Below are 23,594 nucleotides of genomic sequence, written 5' to 3'. Positions count from 1 at the left end.
GAACAGTTCCAGACCTGACCTGCAAGTTCAGCAGTAAATCACTTCTCCTTCAGAGAGGAGGAGACACAGCGCGTGGCTGGGGAAAGAAAGGGACTTTCTCTTTTCCAAGAATGAGAGACTCTACTGAGGAAGTTTTCTCTGGCACTCATAGAAAGACTGGAAGATTTGTTCTATTTTAAACCTCAGAAACTTGCACAACTGGGCAATACCGGCTGTGCCAGGAACTGGTCCAAGGTGGCTATTCTCGCATGGCCATCCAATGAGTGAGGACATTAGAATTCCGTTCTTGCCTAATATGTTTCACAGAAATTTCAGTTGTAGGAAATGAAAATGACCGCTGGGGAGGATCTGGACTTTCTCTATTATGGAAACTGTCCCCTGCCTGGCACACGGCCACCTCCTCCACTAAGCCAGTTCGGAAAGGCAGCAGGGCGGGAGGAGAGGGAGAATGGGAAGAGAGCAGTAACCAACAAGCGCCTACTGCATGACAGACACATGTTTTCAGTCAACCGTTTATTCAGCATGCCCTTTTTGTCAGGCATAGTGCTAGCTGCTGAAGTTAACAGCAAGCAAGTCCTGGTATCTGCCCTCCAAACACTCACAGTCTAGTGGAGAAGAGATAAATGGAAAAATTCCAGGTGGGCATCACAAGCAGCAAAACACCTGAGGCAGAAGTCTCTCTCCTGCCCCCCCCCCCGGACTATTGTCACCATTTAGCAGAGGGGATGCCAGAGAGACCAAGACCACAGTCAGGGTTTGAATGTCAGACATCTCATTCCAAAACCTGTGCTCTTTCTATCAACTGAAGTGTTTGCCATGGGCAAGAGGCCAAGGTGAGAGACTGAATAAAAAAGTGCTCTTTCTAAAGAATTGTATACCGTCAATGGTGAAGAGCTGTACAAATAGACTTGCCATGAGCAGTAGAGTCCAAAGCCACAGGATGGTGACAACCTTTCTTAGCGATCTATCACAGAAACAAAGAACCAAATACTACATGTTCTCACTCATAAGTGGGACCTGAACATTAATCCTAAAAGCACAAGGGAGGGATCAGAAGTCACAGGACACTGCCAGGGGAGGGAGGAGTAACAAAAAGTAACAAGTAACAACATCTAGGATATCTGATCCTAAACCAGGGGAAGTGGGGACCGGTTGGAGGCCCAAAATTCACCTGCACGTACATTACTTACGTAGCTAATCCTGACTTGTACTCCATATGTCTACAATAAAGAAAAGGAAAGAAAGACAAGGAAACCCTGGCCTCACCCTCACTAGGTGGGTGGACTTAAGCATGCATTCAGTGTTTCTGGGCCTCAGTTTCTTGGGAATGTTACCTTTTTAAGGGGTTGTTGAAAAGATTAAATTAGATGACAGAAGTGAAAAGCAGTCCGAAATCTGGAATCTGGAGTCTGAGGTTTGAAGTTTAAATCTGGAGTTCAAAGTTGGAGCTCTGTTTGTTGTTTGGAGTCTGGAGTCCAAAGTTCAAAGTCTGCCGTCTGCCTTCTGTTGGCTATTGTCTAGACTCTACTGTCTGGAGTCTGTACTCTGAAGTCTGTTGTCTGTTGTCTGGAGCCTGGAATCTGAAGTAGTCTGACTAAAACTAAAATGGTCTTTAAACTAAAAGTCATTACTTTCATGCTTATTGGAATTGTTGTTACGCAATTGAACACAGTTCAAAGCGTGCTGGTAGGAACAGGGAAGCAGGAAGAATGTAGATTAAACTCTTTTGATTCCCATCTTGCCTTTTCTTCTGCGGGAACCACTTAACTTTGGATATTTGATTTCTTAATCTGAGAGCAGCTTTAACTTGCTATGAAAACACATTGTGGCCGGACTCTGTGGCTCAGTCTGTAATCCCAGCGCTTTGGGAGACCAAGGCAAGTAGATTGCCTGAACCCGTGGGTTTGAGACCAGCCAAGGAAACTTGGCGAGACCTCGTCCCTACAATAAATAAAAAATTAGCTGGGTGTGGTAGCACACGCCTGTAATTCCGGCTAATTGGAAGGCTGAAGCGGAAGGATCATCAAAGCCCCGCAGTTCGATGCTGGGGTGACTGCAAGCATGCCACTGTACTCCAGCCTGGATGACGGAGTGAGACTCCAAATCAAAAGAAAGAAAGAGAGGGGGAGGGAGGGAGGGAGGGAGGGAAGAAGGAAGGAAAGAAGAAAGAAAAAGAAAACATATCGTATTCTGCACAGCAAAGGAAACAATCAATAAATTAAAATAACCCACAAGATGGGAGAAAAAATTGTAAATTATATATATAGTAAATGGTTAACATACAAAATATATAAGCAATTCATACATTTCAATAGCAAAAAACAAATAACTCAGTTAAAAATGGGCAATGGACATGAATAGACATTTTTCCAGAGGTGTCATACAAACTGCCAACAGGTATATGCAATGTTCAACATCATGAATCATCAGGAAAATGTGAGAGATCACCTCACACCTGTTAAGACAACTGTTATCAAAAAGTCAGAAGATAACAAGTGTTGACGAGGATGTGGAAGAAAGGGGACCCTTCTACACTCTTGGTGGGAAGTCTGCCGTCCGTGGTCTGGACAGACAGTGCAAATTAGTACAACCATTATGAAAAACAGTATGGAGCTTCCTCAAAAAATTAAACATAGAACTACCATACAACCCAGCAAGCCCTCTTCTGGGAATATACCTAAAGGAAATGGAAATCCATATGTCAGACAAATGTCTATACTCTGATGTTTATTACAACCTTATCACAATAGCCAAGACATCAACTCAAAGATATCAATAGATAAATGAAGAAAGAAAATGTGGGATATATACACAATGGAATACTATTCAGCTTTAGAAAAGAAGGAAATCCTGCCATTTGCAGCAGCATGGATGAACCTGGAGGACATTATGTTAAATGAAATAAACCAGGCACAGAAAAACAAATGTCACTTACATGTGGAAGCTAAAAAAAAGTCAGATTCGTAGAAACTAAGAGTAGAACTGTGGTTACCCAGGGCTAAAGGGTGGGAGAACAAGAGGATGTTGGTGAAAGTGTACAAACCTTTAGCTATGAGATGAATAAGTTCTGAAGGGCCTATTGTATACAGTGTAGTGACTACTGTTAATAACAATATATTGTATACTTGAAATGCACTAAAAGAGTAGACCTTAAGTGATCTTACCACACACACGCACACAAAGGTAACTATGTGACGTGATGAATTTGTTTATTAGCTTGACTGTAGTAATCATTTCACTACACACACACACTACACATTGTACACTTTTTTGTTTTGTTTTGTTTATTTGAGTTGGGGGCCTCACTTTGTCACCCAGGCTGGAGTCCAGCGCCATGCTCACAGCTCACCACAGCCTTGACCTCCTTGGCTCAGGCGATCATCCATCCCACCTCAGCCTTTTGAGCAGCTGGGACTACAGGTGTGTACCACCAAACCCAATTATTTTTAATTTTTATTTTTTGAGACAGGTTTTCACTATGTTGCCCAGGCTGGTCTCGAACTCCTGGGCTCAAGCAATCCTCTCACCGTGGTCTCCCAATGTGCTGGATTACAAGTGTGAGCCACTGCAGCATCTGCCCCGTACATTTCAAATATATACAATTTTTTTTGAAGCATGCCTCAACAAAGCTAAAAAACAAGAAAAAAGCATCTATAAAAATGATGGAAAAGGTAACTTGCAAATGAGAGTTGTTAAAATACTGGATGCTTATGCACTCCGGAAGCTTTACAGAAAAGCAGATCATGGTATAATGTGCCTTTCTTTATGTCCTTCTTGGATTTAAGTCAAAGCATATGTATGTATTTTATATAACTGAGTCTGTTTTATTTCTGAAAGTACTCCACTTAGTACTTTGTGTGTGCGTAATGTCATCCTTTTCTTAGTGACCTTTGGTTATTCCCAGTTTTCCAGACTTTTCTGGGCTGTGAAAAGGCATAGTTATAGCTATATTTAATTGTCTTATTATTCCTTTGAAGGTAGATACGGTCTAAATAAGATACTATATGCTGAAAGTCCGGGTAAACAAACTCTTTCTGATTACACTAGAAACTATTGGTTGGTTGCCTCCCAACGTTCATTCTACCCAGAAACAAAACCTTGGGCAATGCACCCAGCTAAAACTGAGAAATGATATTCTCAGTTTTCTTTGCAGTTGGGTATTGCCAATTGACTAGACAATCTCCGTACTCTAACCTAATGGATTTTATTTCAGACAGAGACCTTAGTGGTACTTTATTCTGGACTGTTCGACAACACTTATACAACAATCAGCCTCGGAAGATAGAAAGTGTGTCTCTCTCTAGGGCAGAGAACAGCTTTGTCTTACAGCTTTGGAAGATATCGCATCTCTTTCAGGAATATAGGGCAGCCTTGTTTACTGCCCAATTTGAAAGATTTTGGGGTCCCTAAGCACAGGATTCCTCTCCTATAACACAACCCACTGTGTGTGCACATGTCAACTGGCCCTTTCTGCATTGTCCAGTGGGAATCTGGGGTCAGTGAACCAGTACAAAATGTTGATAGTCTAGCTGCTGCTATTAAATGGCCATCACCTCTGACCCAGAAGTCCTATGTCTTCTGCCAGTATCCATGAAACTGTATCAGGCTAACTGGTTACCTTGACAGTAGGCTTCACTGCTCATCACAAGGGTGTGTTAGTTTCCTATGGCTGCTGTAACACATTTCCACAAATTTAGTGGCTTAAAACACAAAGTTAGTATAGTTCTGGAGATCAGACATCCAAAATGAGTCTCACTAGACTGAAATCAAGATGCTAGCAGAGCTGCATCCCTTTCTAGAAGCTCCAGGGATGAATCTGTTTCCTTGCTTTTACTACCTTCTAGAAGCTTCTTTGGCTTGTGTGTCTCCTTCCCCAATCTTCAAAGCCTACATAATAACTTCAGATTTCTCTCTGACTTTGACTCTGACTCGCTGGCCTTTCTCTTTTATTTATACTTTACACTTATCATCACACTGGTTCTACATGGATAATCCAGAATAATCTCTCCATCTCAAAATCAACTGGCTAGCATCTTTAACTGTATCTGCAACCTTAATTCCTCCTTGTCACATACTATGATGTTCATGTATCCCCCACAATTCATGTGTTGAAACTTAATCACCAATGTGATAGTATTCAGAGGTAGGCTCTTCAAAAAGTGATTAATTCACGAGGGTGGAGCTCTCATGGATCGAAATAGGAGTCTTATTAAAAGGGTTTGAGACAGTGGGCTTGATCTTTTCTAATTCTGTCATGTGAAGACACAGCATTTGCTCCTTTTTTGCTCTTTTATCCTTTCTACCCTATAAGGACACTACATTTGTCCCCTCTGGAGGATGCAGCAACAAGGTGCCATCTTGAAAGCAGACAGCAGCTCTCACCAGACACCAAATTCATTGTCAGCACCTTAATCTTGGACTTCCCAGTCTCCAGAACCATGAATAGAATAGAATAGAAATAAAATTCTATTATATATAAATTATCCAGTTTGTGGTATTTTGTTACAGCAGCACAAATGGACGAAAGCACCCCATAACATACCATATTCACAAGTTTCAGAAATTAAGATGTGTACATCTTTGGGAGACCAAAATTCTGCCTACCACAAAAATGGCATTAAAGAATTCCAGAAGTATGATTATGCTAGTTGATAGAGGAAAGCCGCTCTTCAATATAGCCTTTGGCATAAAACTTGCACATATTTGAGTCTAGTTGTCGCTTAATCTCTTCTGTTGCCTAGGAGAATCCTAATCATCAGTATATAATAAATCTTTTTAGCATATTTCTAAAGCTGCCTATGTAAGAAATGGTTCTCCTGCAAAACAAGGCCTTTTCTGGTGACTTTAATTTTGAGGTTCTTTGAAACTCCCAGTTTGCACTGACTTCGTGTACATTATGTAGCTTACATTTTAAGTCAGACTATTCCAAAATCTACTCTCCAAGTTTGGCGAAAATACTAATAGCCAATTTCTCATGATACAGTAAGACCAATGGAATTTTTGTTTCATTTGTATGGGTGGGAAAGCATTCCTTTTATTTATATTATTATATTTATTACTTTAGCATAAATTTAGTTCTCTCATAGGTCAGTAATAACCTTTTGGCAGATTTTTAGTTGCTGTAGACTTTTCAATGCATATTATATTAGTACACATAATATTTAATATGCACATGTTATATACTATAATTAACTCATCATGGACAATTCTCTTCTTCTTAAGCAAAATGAAGTTCTTTCCAATTTATTCATCCAATAAATATTTATCAAAGACCTACTATGAACAACAATGGTCTAAATGCTAGGAATACAAAAGTGAACAAAACAAACTCTCTTACCTTGGGGAGCTTAATTCTAGTTAGGGAAGTAGGGAGACAATATGGCAGCCATGGTTTAGCTGGGTCCTCTGCTCAGAGCCTCATCAGGCTACAATCCTAGTACTGGCTGCAGGTGTGATCTATCTTATCAGAAGCTAGACTTGGAAAGATTCACTTCCATGCTCCCTCAGGTTGGCAGACTTCATATCCCAAGACTGTAGCAGAAGAATTTCCTTTCCTTCTTGAAGTTACTGTTAGCTCCTGGAGACTACCTGATGTTTCTTACCACTTAGCCTTCTCAAAAATGACCACTTACTTCATGACCGCTTGCTTCTTCAAAGCCAGCAGCAAAAAGAGTTTGCCAGCAAGTTGGGGTTCTCATATAAGATAATCTAATCTTGGGGGTGATGATTCATCACCTTTGCCACATGCTATTGGTTAGAAAGTCACAGGTCCTTCCCACACTCAAGAGGAGAGGTTATATAAGGACAAAAACACCAGGATGCAGGGAAAAGGGAACACTCTAGGGTCTGTCTGTGACATTCAGGAACCCAGGATGATCCAGCTGTTTGTACAAAGGAGATGCTCAAACATGGCTTCACCTAACCACGATCCCACCACATGTCCAGAAGGCAGAAGGATGGAAATGTTTGGTCAGAAGCATGAATGACCTCCACAGACAAACAAATAAACATACACTATGCTAAGTGGTAATAAATACTATGGAGTAAACAAAATAATGTAAGAAGAGACTGGGTAGCAGGTGGGAATGTGTATTAGTCAGGATGGGGTTCAGCTATGCTGCTGTAACACACACAGAGTCCACTGCCATAGGTCTCAGGGGAAATTTTCCTTTACATAGTGACTGAGTAATTTAGGCTGATGTCAGCAGCACCGTCTTGTGACCCAACCATCTGGGACATGTGTCCCGCTCTGTTGATGCAGTAAGGAGTCAAACATCAATATTACACACTGACTCTCAAGTGCTTCAACCCAGAAGTGACACCTGTGATTTTTGCTCAAATTCATTGCTCAAAGCAATCATGAGCAAGGAAGTACAATCTTCTGTGGCTACATGCAGGGAAGTGCTTGCTGATAAGGTGATATTTGGATAGAAACCTGAAGGGAGTAAGTGTCATATGCGTACCTAGGGATGCATATTTTAGGCAGAATGAACAGCAAGTGCAAAGTCTCTGAGGTCAGAGCATTCTGGAACACCTGACAGATGACCAGGAAGTCACTGTGGCTGGGGTCAAGCAAGAGAGAAGGACATTGGCAGGAGGTAAGGAAGTGGGCAGTAAGGTCATGCTGTGGTACTCAGGTGTCATGGAACACCAAGGCTGTGCCTTGAAGTGGAAGTGGACCATTCCAAACATATTGGAAATGACCATTCCTGGTTGCTCTGTTGAGAATCAGGTATATCAATTGTTTGTCTTTCAAACCAAAAGCTCCCCAATCCAACCTCAGTTGGGAGGGGCAGAAGAGCTCTCTTAGAACCCTGACTTCCTCGGGCAGGGATGCCTTTTCATGGATCTCTGGTTATGAGGTCTTTGAATTGTTTTACTTACTTTCAGAATGTATTGATTTTACATTGCATCTTGAATAGTTTTTGGGCAGAGACTGCATACCCAGATATCCTAATTTTTGTTTTTTACTCAAAGTCTCATGGCCACCACAGGCTTGACCTGCTGGTCTCAGGTGATCCTTCTGCCTCAGCCTTCCAACTAGCTGGGACTACAGGTGCGCACCACCATGCCTGGCTAATTGTTTGATTTATTGTAGAGGTGTGGTCTCACCAAGTTGCCCAGGCTGGTCTTGAATCCCTGGGCTCAGACAGTCTTCTAGCCTCTGCCTCTCAAAGCGCTGGGTTTACAGGTGTGAACCACTGCGCCCAGCTAAGATATCCTTAAAATGTTGGCCCCACTTGCAAATGCCACCTTTCAGTCGTGGACTTCTTTTTATCATATAGGATAGCAGGGTATCGGCATTTGATTGTCTCATTCTGAATCACAGGCTGGAAGAGCAGTCTCCATTTGAACCTGCCACTCTGTGGCAGATGAGGAGAACAGGGACAAAGGGACTATATGGAGCTTGTTAAAGCTTCTCTTGGAAATTGGCACATTGTCACTTCTATCCACACTCCATGGTCAAGCTAAGACATTGAACCAAGTCAGATAACGGGGCAAGGAGAATATCCCACCCACAGAGAGGTACTGCTTCTTCCAGGAGAGGAAGCATGAACACCATCTGTCATGGTCAGAGAGCTATGAGGAGATTATGGGCACAGAGGCGAGGATTAGAGCTGAGCATGAAGGAATTCGCTTATGAGAGAGCAGGAAGAAGACCCATAGCCTGGTCATGGCGTGACTTACCACAGGGGAGTGGGGAGGCCAGGAGAGGAGTCAGAAGAGAAAGGGTGATGAGGAGCAAAAGCAGAGCCTCAGAGTCACAGAAAGTGTGACACAGGAAAGGATCCTAAAAGAGAGCTGGTCTTCAGGGTCAGCTCTGTGGAGAAGGGAAGGAAGAAGAGTTTCCACTTGCCTTGATGTGAGAGGCCAGATCCCATGGTGAATGTCTCAGAGTCACTGACTTCCTGTTTCAAGTGCCCAGGAAATGGTAACAGGAACAAGGCAAAGAAATACCCACAGCTCAGCTTCCATCTTTTGCTGATGTGGCCTTCTCAGCCACATCACACGTTGATGTGCGTAGATCATTGTCCAGTTATTCATCCACTGGCCTTTCATGAAGTCCCTTCCATGGGCCAGGCACTGCACTGGGCATTGTCGGGGGGAAGGTAAGTTTAACTCAGGAAGTGACTGACACGAGGTGCTTGAGTCAGTAACTATGGCAAAAGCAGAACGGTCAGTGATGACTGAGAGAGCAAGGGACCCTTCCCTGAGCCCCCAGGTCTTACCTCAGTGGCTGAGGACTGACAGGGTCCAGCCTAGGTCTCTCTGCCCCCTGTATACACCTGTATGTCAGGCCAGCTTGTCCAACAGAAAAACAGAGGGAAACAAAACAGAAGAATTCAAACATTGTGTTCTAACAATAATGTGGGGTTATGCCACCGTTTGTTTTCTTGGTAACAAAAGACACAGCTGAGTCCTCAGCAAGCTGATTCATAGCCACTGGCTCAGTCTGGGTTTTATAGCACATCAAAGAGCTCTGTGGTCATATTTTCTCTTGGGGGTGACAGCTATCCTGGTTTCCTCAGAACTATCCTGTTTTTAGTCTTGAAGAAATTCATTCACCTTAAGTATCTGGGGTGATTGATCAGCACTCAGCATCATCCTCTTCCTGTAGATTCTGAGAGCATTAATGTGGCAAAAACATGCATTTCAGCATCAGATAGACTCAGGTTCAAATCCTTGTATGTGCCATGTCACTTACAAGTTGTGCCATAGGGAAATTACTCAATATTTCATAACGTAGATAATATTCACCTCATGTGCTTGTTACAAGGTTCTACCTCACCAGACATCCACTTCCCTCTTGCTCACCAGTTCCATGTCGCTGGCCTCCATGCTCTTTCTCAAACATGCAAAACTCAGCCACGCCTGTAATCCCAGCACTTAGGAAGGCTGAGGCCCTTAGGATTACTTGGTTCCAGGAGTTCGAGACCAGTCTGGGCAACATAGCAAGACCTTGTCTCTACAAAAAATAAAAAATTTAGTCATGTGTAGTGGTGTACACCTATAGTCCCAGCTACTCAGGAGGCTAAGGCGAAGGATCACCTGAACCTGGAAGGTTGAGGCTGTGGTGAGCCGTGATTATGCCACTGCACTCCAGCCTGGGTGACAGAGTGAGATTCTGACTCAAAAAAAAAAAAAAAACATGCAAAGATCATTCTGCCACTTCACACTTTCTGTTCCTTCTGTCTGGAAGGCTTGGATCTTCCCAGGTGGGCTCTTCCTTGCCATTCAGGTCTCTGCTTAACTGTTACCTCCTCAGTGAGGTCCTCCCTGACCACTCACTCAGGAGTACCTCTCCCAGCACTCCCAGGTGCTCCTTGTCTTATCTTCATTTTATTTTCTTCTTAGTGCTGAATTATCCTAGCCTGAGATAGACAGCCTTCTGAAATGCCTCCAGTGATCCCCACTTCCTGGGATTCAAGCCCTGTGTAGGCTCTTTCCCTTGAGTGGGCCACCTAGGAACTTGGTCCTAACAAATAGAATCTGGCAGAGTGATGGGATGTCACTTTGAGATTTGACCATTAAAGACTGTGATGCCCGTGTTGCAAGCTCACTCGCTCTCTCTCTCCTCACTTGCTTGCTCTGATGAAGTTATCTTCCATGTTCCAAGCTGCCCTAACAGAGCTAATAGAGATGTACATGTAGCCAGGTGTTAGGGGTAGCCTGCAACCAAACCCATCAAGAAACTGAATCTTGCCAACAACCACATGAATGAACTTGGAAGCCAATTCTTCCCCAGTTGGACCTTGAGATGACTGCAGACTTGTGAGAGAAAGAGGACCCAATGAGGCAGAGGACCCACTTAGACTGTACTGCAATTCCTGACCCACAAATATGATGAGATAATAAATGTTGTGGTTTTAAGTCACTATGTTTTGGCATTGTTATGCAGTAATTGATAGCTAATACATTGATGTGCAACTTATTTTCTCTTGTAGAATACTAGCACCATGGGAGAAGGGGCTATCCCTGTTGGGTTCACTTTGGTATGCCTAGAGCAAAAAACAAAATCTAGCACATAATAGGTACTTACTTTTACTAAATGAGCAAACCATGAGGGCACAGGCTGCATACAGGACATGTAAGAACAAAGGAAATAAGTCTTTGCTGAATGAATGAATAATTTAAGAGACCAATTAAATGTGAGCAAGATTAAGAAAAGAGAGAGTGTCTGAGCTTCCCTAATCTTTCATCATTGCTAGGGTTAAGTGTTGAAAACTTAATCCCATTAGAAGTATTGAGAAGTGAGAAATTTAGAAGGCAATCAGACAGATTAATGAATTAATGCCATTATCATGAAAGTAGGTTAGCTGTCATAGGTGTGGGCTACTGATAAAAAGGATGAGTTTGACCCAGTTTTCTCTCTCTGCCTTGTGTGCTTGCTTCCACCATTCACCCTTCCACCATAGGATGACACTCTCAATATACCAGCATCAAGCTCTTGGACTTCCCAGTCTGCAGAATCATGAGTAAAATCAACTCATTTTCTTTATAAATTATCCATTCTGCAGTATTCTGTTACAGCAGCAGAAAATGAACTAAGATGATTATCAAGCGGCTAGGTCTCGCTTGTGGGCTCCAAAATGATTGAATGAATAAGTTAGCACATGAACAAATCAGGCATAGATTTGGGTTGAGCATAGATTGGAAATGATAAGGCACAAGTTACCACTAAAATGTCTAATGGGCATTCAGAAGTAAGTCTAGCTTTTCACAGAGTATCACGTGAGAAAAGAAGTTTCCAGAATAGCAAGTATCCTTCATCCTTGTAAAAGCAAACACAAAAGCACAAGTCTGGAAGGAAAGACAGTCATGTGCTACATAATGATGTTTTGATCAACAATGAACCACATAACAACAGAGGTCCCCTTAGGTTGTAACGGAACTGAAAAATTGCTGCCACTTAGTGATAACTTTGCCATCCTAACATCATAGAGTAATACGTTACTCACATGTTTGGGGTAATGCTGGTGTAAACAAACCTACTGCACTGCCAGTTGTTTAAAATATAGCTCATATATGCACAGTACATAATACTTGATAATGATAATAAATGACTATGTTACTGGTTTATGTATTTACTATACTACATTTTTTAATCATTATTATTTTAGAGTATACTCCTACTTATTTTTTTTAAAGTTAACTGTAAAACAATCTCATGTAGGTCCTTCAAGAGGTATTCCAAAAAAAGACATTGTTATCACAGGAGATGAAAGCTCCATGCATGTCATTGCCCCTGAAGACCTTCCGGGGGACAAGATGTGAAGGTGGAAGATGTTGATACTGATGATCCTGACCCTGTGTAGGCCTAGGCTCACGTGTGTTTGTGTCTTAGTTTTTAACAAAAAAAAATTTAAGTTAAAAAAAATGTAATTAAAAAATAGAAAAAAGCATATAGAATAAGAATGCAAAGAAAGAAAATATATTTTTGTATCGCTGTACAATGTGTTTGTGTATTATGCTAAGTGTTATTACCAAAAGAGTCAAAAGTTTATGAAGTAAAAAAGTTATAGTAAGCTGAGGTTAATATATTATCAAAGAAAGAAAAATATCTTTATAAATTAAGTGTAGCCTTAGTGTACAGTGTTTATAAAGTCTATAGTTGTGTACAGTAATGTCCTAGACCTTCTCATTCACTCATCACTCATTCACTGACTCGACAGAGAAACTTCCAGTCCTGCCAACGCTATTCATGGGAAGTGCCCTATACAGGTATGCTAGTTTTGATATCTTTTGTATCATCTTTTTACCTTACCTTTTCTATGTTTAGATATCCAAATACTCCCCATTGTGCTATAATTGCCTACAATATTCAGTAAATAAACATGCTGTACAGGTGTGTATCATGATAGCAATAGGCTATACCGTCTACCTCGGTGTATGGTAAGCAGCACCATCTAGGTTTGTGGAAGGGCACTCTGATGTTTGCACAGCGAGGAACTCGTATAACAATGCATTTCTCAGGAAGCATTCCCATCACTAAGTGACACATGACTATGTACCAAAATAAGTGTATCTGGGTGACTGGTAGCATTGCAGTGATTTTAAGTGTTTTCCTTTTGGTTATTTATATTTTCTACAACTCACAGAACAAGCAATAAGGCTATTTCCACCTAGTCTTAAAAAGCAGAGAAAGAGGGCCTGGCTCGATGGCTCAGCCTGTAATCCCAGCACTTTGGGAGCCTTAGGCGAGTGGATTGCCTGAGCCTGTGGGTTCGAGACCAGCCCAGGCAACTTGGCGAGACCTCGTCAGTACAATAAATCAAAAATCAGTTGGGCGTGGTAGCGCATGCCTGTAGTTCTGGTTACTTGGAAGACTGAGGCGAAAGGATTGCTGGAGCTCAGCAGGTCAATGCTGGGTGGCCGTGAGCAAGCCACTACACTCCAGCCTGGGCAACAGAGTGAGACTCCAACACACACACACACACACAGAGACTCCAACACACACACACACACACACATAAGCAGAGAAAGAGCTTACAATGGATTTAAGAGACAGTATCCTCAGAGAGGTCACTAACAAGATGGGGTGACGAGGTAACCCAGTGAGAGGAGCAGAGAGAGGACAGTGGCCATTGTGAGCAAGCCCCTGGGTCATTTCAAGCAGAATTTCTGGCTAAGAGAAAAAGCATGTGGTTTTGACTGTCAGTGGCATGCCACCTCCCAGGCTGCCACGCTCACTCTGCCTCATCCCAGCAGCTTGCTTCCTCTGAAACCTTCCTCAGACCTGCCTTCGGAGTCAATTTCCCACCAGCACACTGGCCCAGGCTTCATTTTTCACCCATCTGCGTGTCTACTGCCTCCTGCCAGCATCCAGTGTCCCCAGCCCCTTGAAGCAGCCTGGCACTCAAAAGCTAGAATCATATCACACAATCGTGTTGAACACCCTTCTTGTCTTAATACATGGAGTCATGAGCTTCAAGTTGCCTCTGTCTTCAACTCAACTCCCAGCAGAACTCTTTCACTTCCCATCAGGAAGCCAATATTTTACTTCAAGATAACTATTATCTGTTCTTCACAGTTCTGCTTCAGAATTAATCCAATGGTGAGCCCATTCATGGCAGCACAGTTTTCAGGCTGTGGCAAATTATTTTTGAAGGGCTGTTTAGTGGTTGATGTGTATTGTCCCTATTCACTTATAAAAAGCCACAGAGGGTGTACACACCACACTTGTAGAGTCAGGTTAAGCTCCTAGTTGGGTCATGAACTTCAGCAGCTGTGTTGTGAGTCTAGCTCTTCCAGTGTATGAATATCTGGAAGGCAGGGTGTTGGGTACCACAGAGAAATGGAACTCAATTTTTTAGGAACTTCCAAGGCATAACTAAAGTGCCACCACTTCAAATCACAATAAGGGCCAGGTACTATTGGCTGCCCTGGGGTTTAGAGACCAAAATCTCTCCAACAAGGTTTTTAAAAATAATAAAACTTTCTCCAAAATTGTGTATGTGTGGTTAAATATAAGTAGGGCTCAACAATATCCTGTTCTATTCTTTTAAGGATACATGGGAGCCTCTATTTCCCAGCCTCCTTCTCTCTTGAGTGCCATCACATGACCAGGTCTGACCAATGGGTTGTGAGCTGAAAAAATATACTATATATCATTGCTGAGCCAAGCATAATGGAGTGGGTTGAGTATGCCATATGCTTTCTTCTGTAGTTGAAAACAGGGAGACCTATTGTGGAGATGCCACAGTCACAAGAGTCAAGTGATCTGTATATCTGAGTCACACCAGGGACAGTTGTCCTGGAGCATTGTCTGAGCCTGTTTGGGGATTAATTTGTTACTTCAGTATAACCTAGTGCTTTAGTTTGGATGTGTCTTCCAGAAATTCTGTGTTGGAAACTTAATTCCCAATGCGACAGTGCTTGGAAGTGGGGTCTAATGAAAGGTACCTAATAGATAATGAGGGCTCTGCTCTCAAAAATAGATTAATGCCATTATGAAAAGGGCTCTCAGGAATGGGGTTTCTTTCTTGTACTCTTGCCCTTCTGCCTTCTGCTATGTGATGACACAGCAAGAAGGCTCTCACCAGACACCAGCTCCTTGTTCTTGGACTTCCCAACCTCCAGAGCTGTGAGAAAATAAGCTTTTTGTTTGTAAATTACTCAGTCTATGCTATTCTGTTATAGCAGCACAACATGGACTAGGATGCCTAGTTTATTCTAATTGATACAAAATCAATTCTGGATTTGTCAATCAACAATTTGACACATTTTGACTTGGTGAATTTTTTAAAAATGAAATAAGGTAGGCAAACAAGTAATTGGCTTCTCATCAGTAGAACTATGAATCCAGAATACATGATGGACTTGGAAGCCTGACCTCACCAGCCACTGGCTCCTCTTGTTGCAAGGGTTTGTTTTGATATTGAATTATAGATTAAGTGGTCATATTTCTCCCACTATTACAGACTACTCAATCCCAGGGTCGTAGCACTGAGTCTGTTATTTCAATCATATTTAGGTTCTAAATAAGTTATACATCTGCAGTGAATAAGTAAATACCCAATTAGCCAGATTAAATGCCACTGGTTAAAGTTTTTCTTTGTTTTTGTTGTTTTGTTTTATTTCCTAAAGAAGTTTCCTTTTAAAATGATTGGTTGAAATCCAAATTCATTCTATCTTACTGACTTCCTCTCTGAACTGCAGCAGGAGCAATAAATTGTTCAAATGTCTGGGGCACACAGAAATAATATATTTGAAATGTTAACTTGAGTTTGCATAAATATGTTATTTGTATTTTAACAAAACTATAATTTAACTGTGACTTTTATAATACCTGTCCACCATTTTGATTAATCAGACTGCCATGCATTGTGCATATTGGCTATACTAGTATTTAAAGACATTCTTCTGTGCCTTTAATCCTAGCCCAAGTAATTACTGCATACCTCATTTTATAGGAATTTTATTAGAAAATGCTTACTGAAAGTTTCACATTGCTTTTGCCTTTAAACTATGTTCTTTTATAACATAATGGACATTTTATTAGGGCTTTAGCATTTGTTTTTAAAGATACTTTTTACCACTAATAAATAAAATACACTTTCCCTTAATATGCAATTAAAAATTTTAGGGGGAGGCGAGGTGATAGTTGTAACGCATGCCTAAAACAGATAATCCCCCTCCTCCAAAAAAAGGGAAAAGTGAGACTCACTCACCATTCTACCCACCTGATGGTGTACACCCACACCCCACCCCAGTGTGGGGTCACACTATCCATAAACTTTGTATTCTGCTTCTTTCACTGCTTAAGCCGTTCTCTTACAATGATGTTGAGAGGCGTCCTAGTTCTCCAGCATCTGTTTGTACCATGATTTAAACATTTTCCTCTTGGAAAACATTTACTTCCAGCTCATCACTGTTTTTAAACACTGTGATGACTATGTTCTTACATCATTTGTTAGGCAGAATATTGGCCCCTGCACCAAAGAGGTCTACGACCTAATCCGTGAAACCTGCAACTATGGGACTTTGCATAACAAAAGATGTAAGTGAATTAAGGACCTTGAGTTGGGGCGATTAACCTGAGTGGACCCACTCTAGTCACTTGAGTCCTAAAAATAGGAGAACTGCCTGGGTGTGGTGGCTCACACTTGTAATCCCAACACATTGGAAGGCTAAGACGAGAGAATTGCCTGAGCCCAGGAGTTCAAGACTGGCCTGGGCAACATAGAGAGACCTTGTATCTACAATTAATCAATAAATAAATCAGGCACAGAGGTGCATGCCTGTAGTCCCGGTCACTTGGGAGGCTGAGGCAGAAGGATCACCTATGCCCAACAGGTCAAGGCTGTGGGAGCCGTGATTGTGCCACTGCACTGCAGCCCAGGCAACAAAGTAAGACTCTGACTCAACAACAACAACAAACAACAATAACAAACAGGCAATCTTTCCCTCATTGTGTCAGAGAAAAACATGTGTGACATGGAGGCCGGGTCAGAGACAGGCTGCGCTGCCGGCTCTGATGCTGGAGGAAGGAGCCACAGGCCAAGGAATATGGACAGCATCCAGGAGTCGGAAAAGGCCAAGAAGGAAACAGACGTCCACCAGAGCCTCCAGAAACACAGCCTTGCCAACACCTTGCTTTTAGATCAGTGAGACCTGTGTTGGATTTCTGGCCTACAGACTGTAGGAAAATAGGTTTGTGTTGCTTTAAGCCACTACATTTGTGGAGATTTGTTATGGCAGCAACAGAAAACCAATACCTTGTGGTTGCTGTTGTTAAATAAGAGAAGTCTTTTTTTTTTTTTTTTTTGAAAGCACGATTTATTGAGAGGAGAGAAAAGTTCCCACAGTGGGAGGGGACCTGAAGGGGTTGCCCGAGAATCCTTTATTTTCAACAAAACTGCCTGGAAGAGAGGATTCATGGATCTACTATGAACAAGTCTCTCACTACATACAACACCAAAATATAGATTTAAACAATTAAAAAACACTTATCTTGCGTGCGCGCACACGTCCCCAAAGGCCACGTGACCCAGACCAAGAGGAGAAAACAAACCAAACTCAATACCATCGCACAAAAGACACCTTTGAATCAAGATTTACAAATGTATATGTCCTTTCCTATTAATAAAACCAACAAAAAGCCCAGGGAGTAAGAAAAAGCTTATAAAGGCCTGACAAGACTTAGGAGAATTCAGAAAATCCTGCTGGAAGTAGGTGAGGCACCAGCAATACTCATTCTTCTAGATTCTTCTAGACTGTCTCATGAGGTATTCAAACTGCTTGTCGTGATCAACTTTTAATAGACCTTGCACTCAGGTTACTGACTTCTCTAGTTAAAAGCACACCACAAAAATATAGCTAGAAATAACTGAAAAGAAGACTAAGAATTCCTTTCCTTGTCTGAGAATATTCTATTTATTATAATGTTTTGTTGGTTTGTTTTGCTTGATTTTTTACAAAAGAAAATTGGAGAACAGAGTTGAGCTTAGACTTGTATAATAATAAGATAAAATGTAAACACTGAAGCTAGTAAAGACTTAGACCGTGAAATAGTGGAAAAGAATAGATGGATTCTGCATGACTGCAGGACAAGGGAAGAAGCCTATAAAATGACTTTTCCTATGTTCATAGTACTCACTAGAGGGCAACATAGAATCACCTTTAACAATCCCATGGCAGCTTGCAGACACAGAGAAGTGAAAGCAGAGACAAAAGTGAAGTCAGAAGACAAAAGTTGCAGCTGAAACCATCAGTTACTGTGGCTAACTGAATGAAGTCATCAGTGACCAGTTATTTTTACTAGGGAAACCTACTGAGTGAAGTCTTAAGATCTTTCTTGTTTTCAGAGACAGGGTCTCACTCTGTCATCCAAGCTGGAGTGCAGTGGCATGATCACAGCTCACTGAAGCCTCCAACTCCTGGGCTTGAGAGATCCTCCCACCTCAGTCTCCTGAATAACTGGGACTACAGGCACACATCATCATGCCAGGCTAATTTTAAAAAAACATTTTTTAGAGATGGGATCTTGCTATGTTGCCCAAGCTGGTCACAAACTCCTAGAATCAAGCAATCCTCCTGTCTCAGCCTTCTGAATAAGAGATTTTTCTCTTAAATTAATTTTCGAAAAGAAATCAAGTAGACTTGGCCATTGTGCTCTGAGAGTCACGCACACAATCATGACTTTTAAAAATTGAAAGTCATGATAAATGGAAACCTTGGAGCTTTTTGTCTCTCAAGCATATGCATCAATTACAGCGGGTCAACACAATCACAGTTTTCTGCCCGGCGTACCACACCCGTGTGGTCTGCTTTTGTTCTGCATTGTGTTACGTGGATTGATCTGGTCCTCACTCAGGTTTAAAAAACACATAGGAAGGTTTCAAATGTGGAAAGGGCCAGTAATAGATTAATCTCTTCAACCAGAATCAAGAAAATACAACCTCAGGAACTGTGGTTCCAGTTTTCATATTTACTAGTAAACTTTTTTGAAGGGGAGGTCAGGGTCTCACTCTGTCACTCAGGCTGGAGTGCAGAGGAATGATGATGGCTCACCGCAGCCTCCACCTCCTGGGTTCAGGAGATCCTTCCGCCTCAGCCTTCTGAATAGCTGGGACTGCAGGCATGCACCATCATGCCCGGCTAATTTTTTTATTTTTTATTTGTAGAGACGAGGTCTTGCTATGTTGCCTAAGCTGGTCTCAAACTCCTGAGCTCCAGTGATCCTCCTGCCTCAGCCTCCCAAAGTGCTAGGATTGTAGTTGTGAGCCACTGCACCCAGCCCATACTTACTAGTACATTTTTAAAAAATATTTTTAAGCCGGGCTCGGTAGCTCAGGCTGTAATCCCGTGCCTTTGGGAGACTGAGGTGAGTGGATTGCCTGAGCCCGCGGGTTCGAGACCCGCCTGGGCAGGGAGACCTCATCTCTACAATAAATCAAAAAATCAGCCGGGTGTGGTAGCGCGCCTGTAATTCCGGCTACTCGGAAGGCCGAGGCGGAAGGATCACCAGAGCCCAGCAGGAGAGGCTGCGGTGGCCAGGAGCGGCCACTGCACTCTAGTCTGGGTGACAGAGTGAGAATCCAACTTTTTTTTTTTATATCTAGACACTGTTTTGTTGTATCTATGTTTTAATTATGAAATACTATAAATCTCTTTGGGGGGAAGTTCGGTTACAATAATGAATGAATTTTTTAAAAAATAAAACTAATACCTAATTTCTGTTCACATTTTTTACTATTTTCCTTAGGAGCCAATTCCTAGAAAAGTTTTTGAGGTGTATAATATTTGTGGCCAACCAATTGTAGTCCCATAAGCAGTGCAAAAAAGTGCCTTCCTCACTCACCCCTCCCAATCCTGCAACGTATTTTCGTATTTATCCTGTCGCTTCACGTTCTTTCATTTAAACTGATGATAACGATTACATAAAACATTAAGAGGAGATAGTTAAGGGTGTATTACGTGCCAAGCACTAGCTAAACACATTTAATCCACAACTCTATGATAAGTGGCCATGATCATCCCATTTTGCAGAAAAGGAAACTGAGGCATGGAGAGGTTAGGTATGTGGTGGATATCATTTGGATGGACATCCCTCCAAACCTCAAGTTGAAATGTGATCTCCAGTGTTGGAGGTGGGGTCTAGTTGTAGGTGCTTGGATCATGGGGGCGGATCCCTCATGAATGGTTTGCTTTTCTCTTGGCAGTGAGTGAGTTCTCACTCTATTAGTGCCCATGAGAGATTGTTGTTTAAAAGAGCCTGGTACCTCCTCCTCATTCTTGCTCCTTCTGCCATGACTATAAGCTTCCTGAGGCCTTACCAGCAGCCCAGCAGATGCTGGTGCCACACAGAACCATGAGCCAAATACACCTCTTTCCTTTATAGATCACCCAGCCTCAGGCATTTCTTTTTCATAATGCAAAATAGACGAATACGTGGTGGTAATGGAGTTAGATCCCAGGAAATCTGGTTGCAAAGGAGATGCTCTCTCATAGGTCCTCTACTAAAATGGAAAGTTCTGGAGGGCAGCATCTGTCCTTTCCTCTACCTCATTACTCAGGTGATCCTCAAGTGTCCTACAGAATTTCGCATAAACCATTGTAATCACAATTGTCATGTGGAGGACAACACGTGGAGACTGGTGTGTGAAAGTTCACACAGTATGAAGTCTGACAATCAAGTTTGCAAACTCATCCTAGAAAAAGTGCGACATACCTCATTGCTGAATGTCACTATGGTCACCATCGAAGTACTCCCCTGGAAAGCTACGCACTGATGCCAGCACCTAATTCTACCCATCAAAGCCATTTTGGAACTCTTTTTCTGGAATGGTCATCAGAACTGTCGTCGTAGTACCCTTGATGTCCTGAGTGACATCAAAATGTCTTCCTTTCAATATTTCCTCTATCTTCAGGTATAGAAAAAAGTCACTGGGGTCCAGTTCTGGTGAGTAAGGAGTGTGTTCCCTTATTTGTTTACTGGCTAAAAACTCCCTCACAGACAGATGGTGCATTGTCGTGATGCAAGAGTTCCTTTGGGACCATTGTTGCACACACCTTTCCCATGACAAGATGTTCAGTTAAGATTATCCTAAGTGTCCCTCTACTGATGTTTGTTTGGTCGGCTATGCTTCTCACAGTCAGCTATTTTGACACACAGGTCAACAATTTTTGCCATGTTTTCATCAGCTCTTCTCCTTACAAGCTGTTCTGACCTTTCTTCATCAGTGACATTTTCTCTCCCCTTAGAAGAATGTTTAATCCATTTGTATGCTGCCATTTTCTTCATGGCATTATACCCATAAACTTGGACTGACATCCCCGATTTCACTTCCACTGTTGCCAAGTTTAAACAAGAACTGTAATGTTTGTTCATTGCTCTAATTCAAGCTCCAAATTCTTGCAACAGCACACAAAAATACACAACAATAACGAACGCCACTCAGAAAGATGCCCGCCACATGACAACACAACACAGCTGTGAGTCACTGATATACCAAGGTTATGAAATCTTACTGAGTTGTTTGTACAGTGCTGCCAACATAAGCACATAGTGGCAGGTAGCAAACTTACTTGTCAGACTTCAAATGTAAAGAACTACGGTAACTGTTTTTTCTGTTTTGTCTATGGGCTTTACTTGTCTCCCAACCATAGATTAATTGAAATAATAATTAAGACTCACTTCTTTAACTGCCAGTAACTGAATCCCACTGTTCTTATTCCTTCACGCACACACAACTGTACATCAGACGCCATCACAGGAACTAGAGACAACAAAGCAAGCAGGGAAGTCTGTATTCATTCTGGTTCTGTAACACAGACCGTGTCCCCCAAACAGCACTAGCCCAACAAGACAGACTCTATTTCTCGTTCACATCACAGTCCCCAGATAGGGAGTCCAGGGACCTCTAGGGCTTGGGAGGCCCAGGTTCCGGCTAACTTGTTGCTCTTCTGTTCTTTGGAGTTGGCATTTTCTGTATCGGGCCAGGGAGTCATTATCTTAGGCTGTGTCTACCACAACTCTGTCCTTGAAGGTCAATGAATGAGCATGTGTTCTAATAAAACTTTATTCACAAAACAGGCCACAGACCATAGTCCCCTGACCCCTTCCCTACAGCACAGCTTCTGAAGCTTTGATGTGTGCACCAATCCCCCGGGGACCTTGTGGAAGTGACAATTCAGGTGCAGTAAGCCTACATTTCTCACAAGCTCTGGGGTGACATCAAGGTGGTGGGGCTGACCCCCTGTGATAGCAAGGCCCTTGGATGCCATCCTCCTCAGTGCCTGGTCCCCTGAATGTTCCTGCCAGGGAGGAGGGGCAAAGGGAAAGGTACACCTTCCCTTAAAGTTAACCTGTCACTTGCGCTCACAGCAACACAGCCACACCTGGACACAGGGGGATGTGGAAACAGGCAATCCATAGACTACGCAGCAGGGACCCAGTGCAAATCCGGGAATCCAATCCCTTCTCTTCCCACCACGAGATGCACCTCCTTGTACCCCTGTTCCAATCTATGCCACCCGCCCAACCCTATGGTTGGGAGCACTTCCGCCCCAGTCCACACTCAGCCTCGGCCTCTGCCTGAGTCTTGGCCTCCACCTGAGCCTTGGCTCCTGCCCCCACCCATGCCCTTTCTTCCATCAGGCACAGACAAGCGGAGCAGTACCCCACCCAGCTCCATGCCCCCTCCAGCCACTGCCCTGCTTTGCAACTCCCTTCACAGCTGGTGTCCTCTGATGCCACATCACCTCCTATCCCCCCAACTCACCCAAACTAGACCAGCCACAAGGGCATTGGCCACCATCCCCACCACACGTCGTGCACACCCTCTCCTCCTCCCATGATGTGTAACTCGGTCCATGACTGACACACGTAGCCACCCTCCTCCGTGGTTTCTGCTCCAACATCATTGGTGTTCCTCTGCCCACTCTGTGGCCTCCTCTTTCCTGTGCCACCTCCCAGCCCAGATCCCAGGCCTCCAGAGGCCCTCCCAGGAAGCTCTCACTCCCTGGTCTTAAACACCCTCCCAGGGCAAAGGCGTCCCATTTGTTTCCATTGTGGAACTTCAGATTTGTGGGTGTGATGCCAGCTGACTCTCCATGTGGGTTCGTGGACAGGCCTCTCACATTGAGTTGTCCAGCTAGTACTCTCCATCCTCCTCCCACCAGATCCTCCCCACACCTGTCCTGTCAACCCACCCATCACCTGGACCCACTTCTCGGGGCCCAGCCGGGATATCTCACCATCCCACATGGCATGTGCACAACAATCCCAGCCCCCAGCACCTCCACTGCTACAAGGGCCTTCTCCTTGGTGTTCCTGTTACTCCTGAGTTCCCAGACCCCTTCTCCACTCAGCTGCCTAGAGACATTCTCACTTCAAACACTCTGATGGCCTCGCATTGTACAAGGGGGACCCAAAAACCCAGAATTTATTTATAAAAAATTGTGTATTGGCCGGGCACAGTGGTTCAAGCCTGTAATCCCAGCACTTTGGGAGGCCGAGGCAAGACGATTGCCTGAGCCTGGGTATTCGAGGCCAGCCTGGGCAATTTGGCAAGACCTCGTCTGTACAATATTTAAAAAAAAAAATTAGCTGGTCATGGTAGCTCATGCCTGTAGTTCCAGCTACTTGG

This window comes from Carlito syrichta, unplaced genomic scaffold (assembly GCF_000164805.1).
Source record: "Carlito syrichta isolate Samal-C Ts95f unplaced genomic scaffold, Tarsius_syrichta-2.0.1 Scaffold314788, whole genome shotgun sequence".
NCBI classification, from domain to species: Eukaryota; Metazoa; Chordata; class Mammalia; order Primates; family Tarsiidae; genus Carlito; species Carlito syrichta.
The sequence above is the reverse complement of the archived record's forward strand: the minus strand, read 5'-3'. Positions refer to the sequence as shown.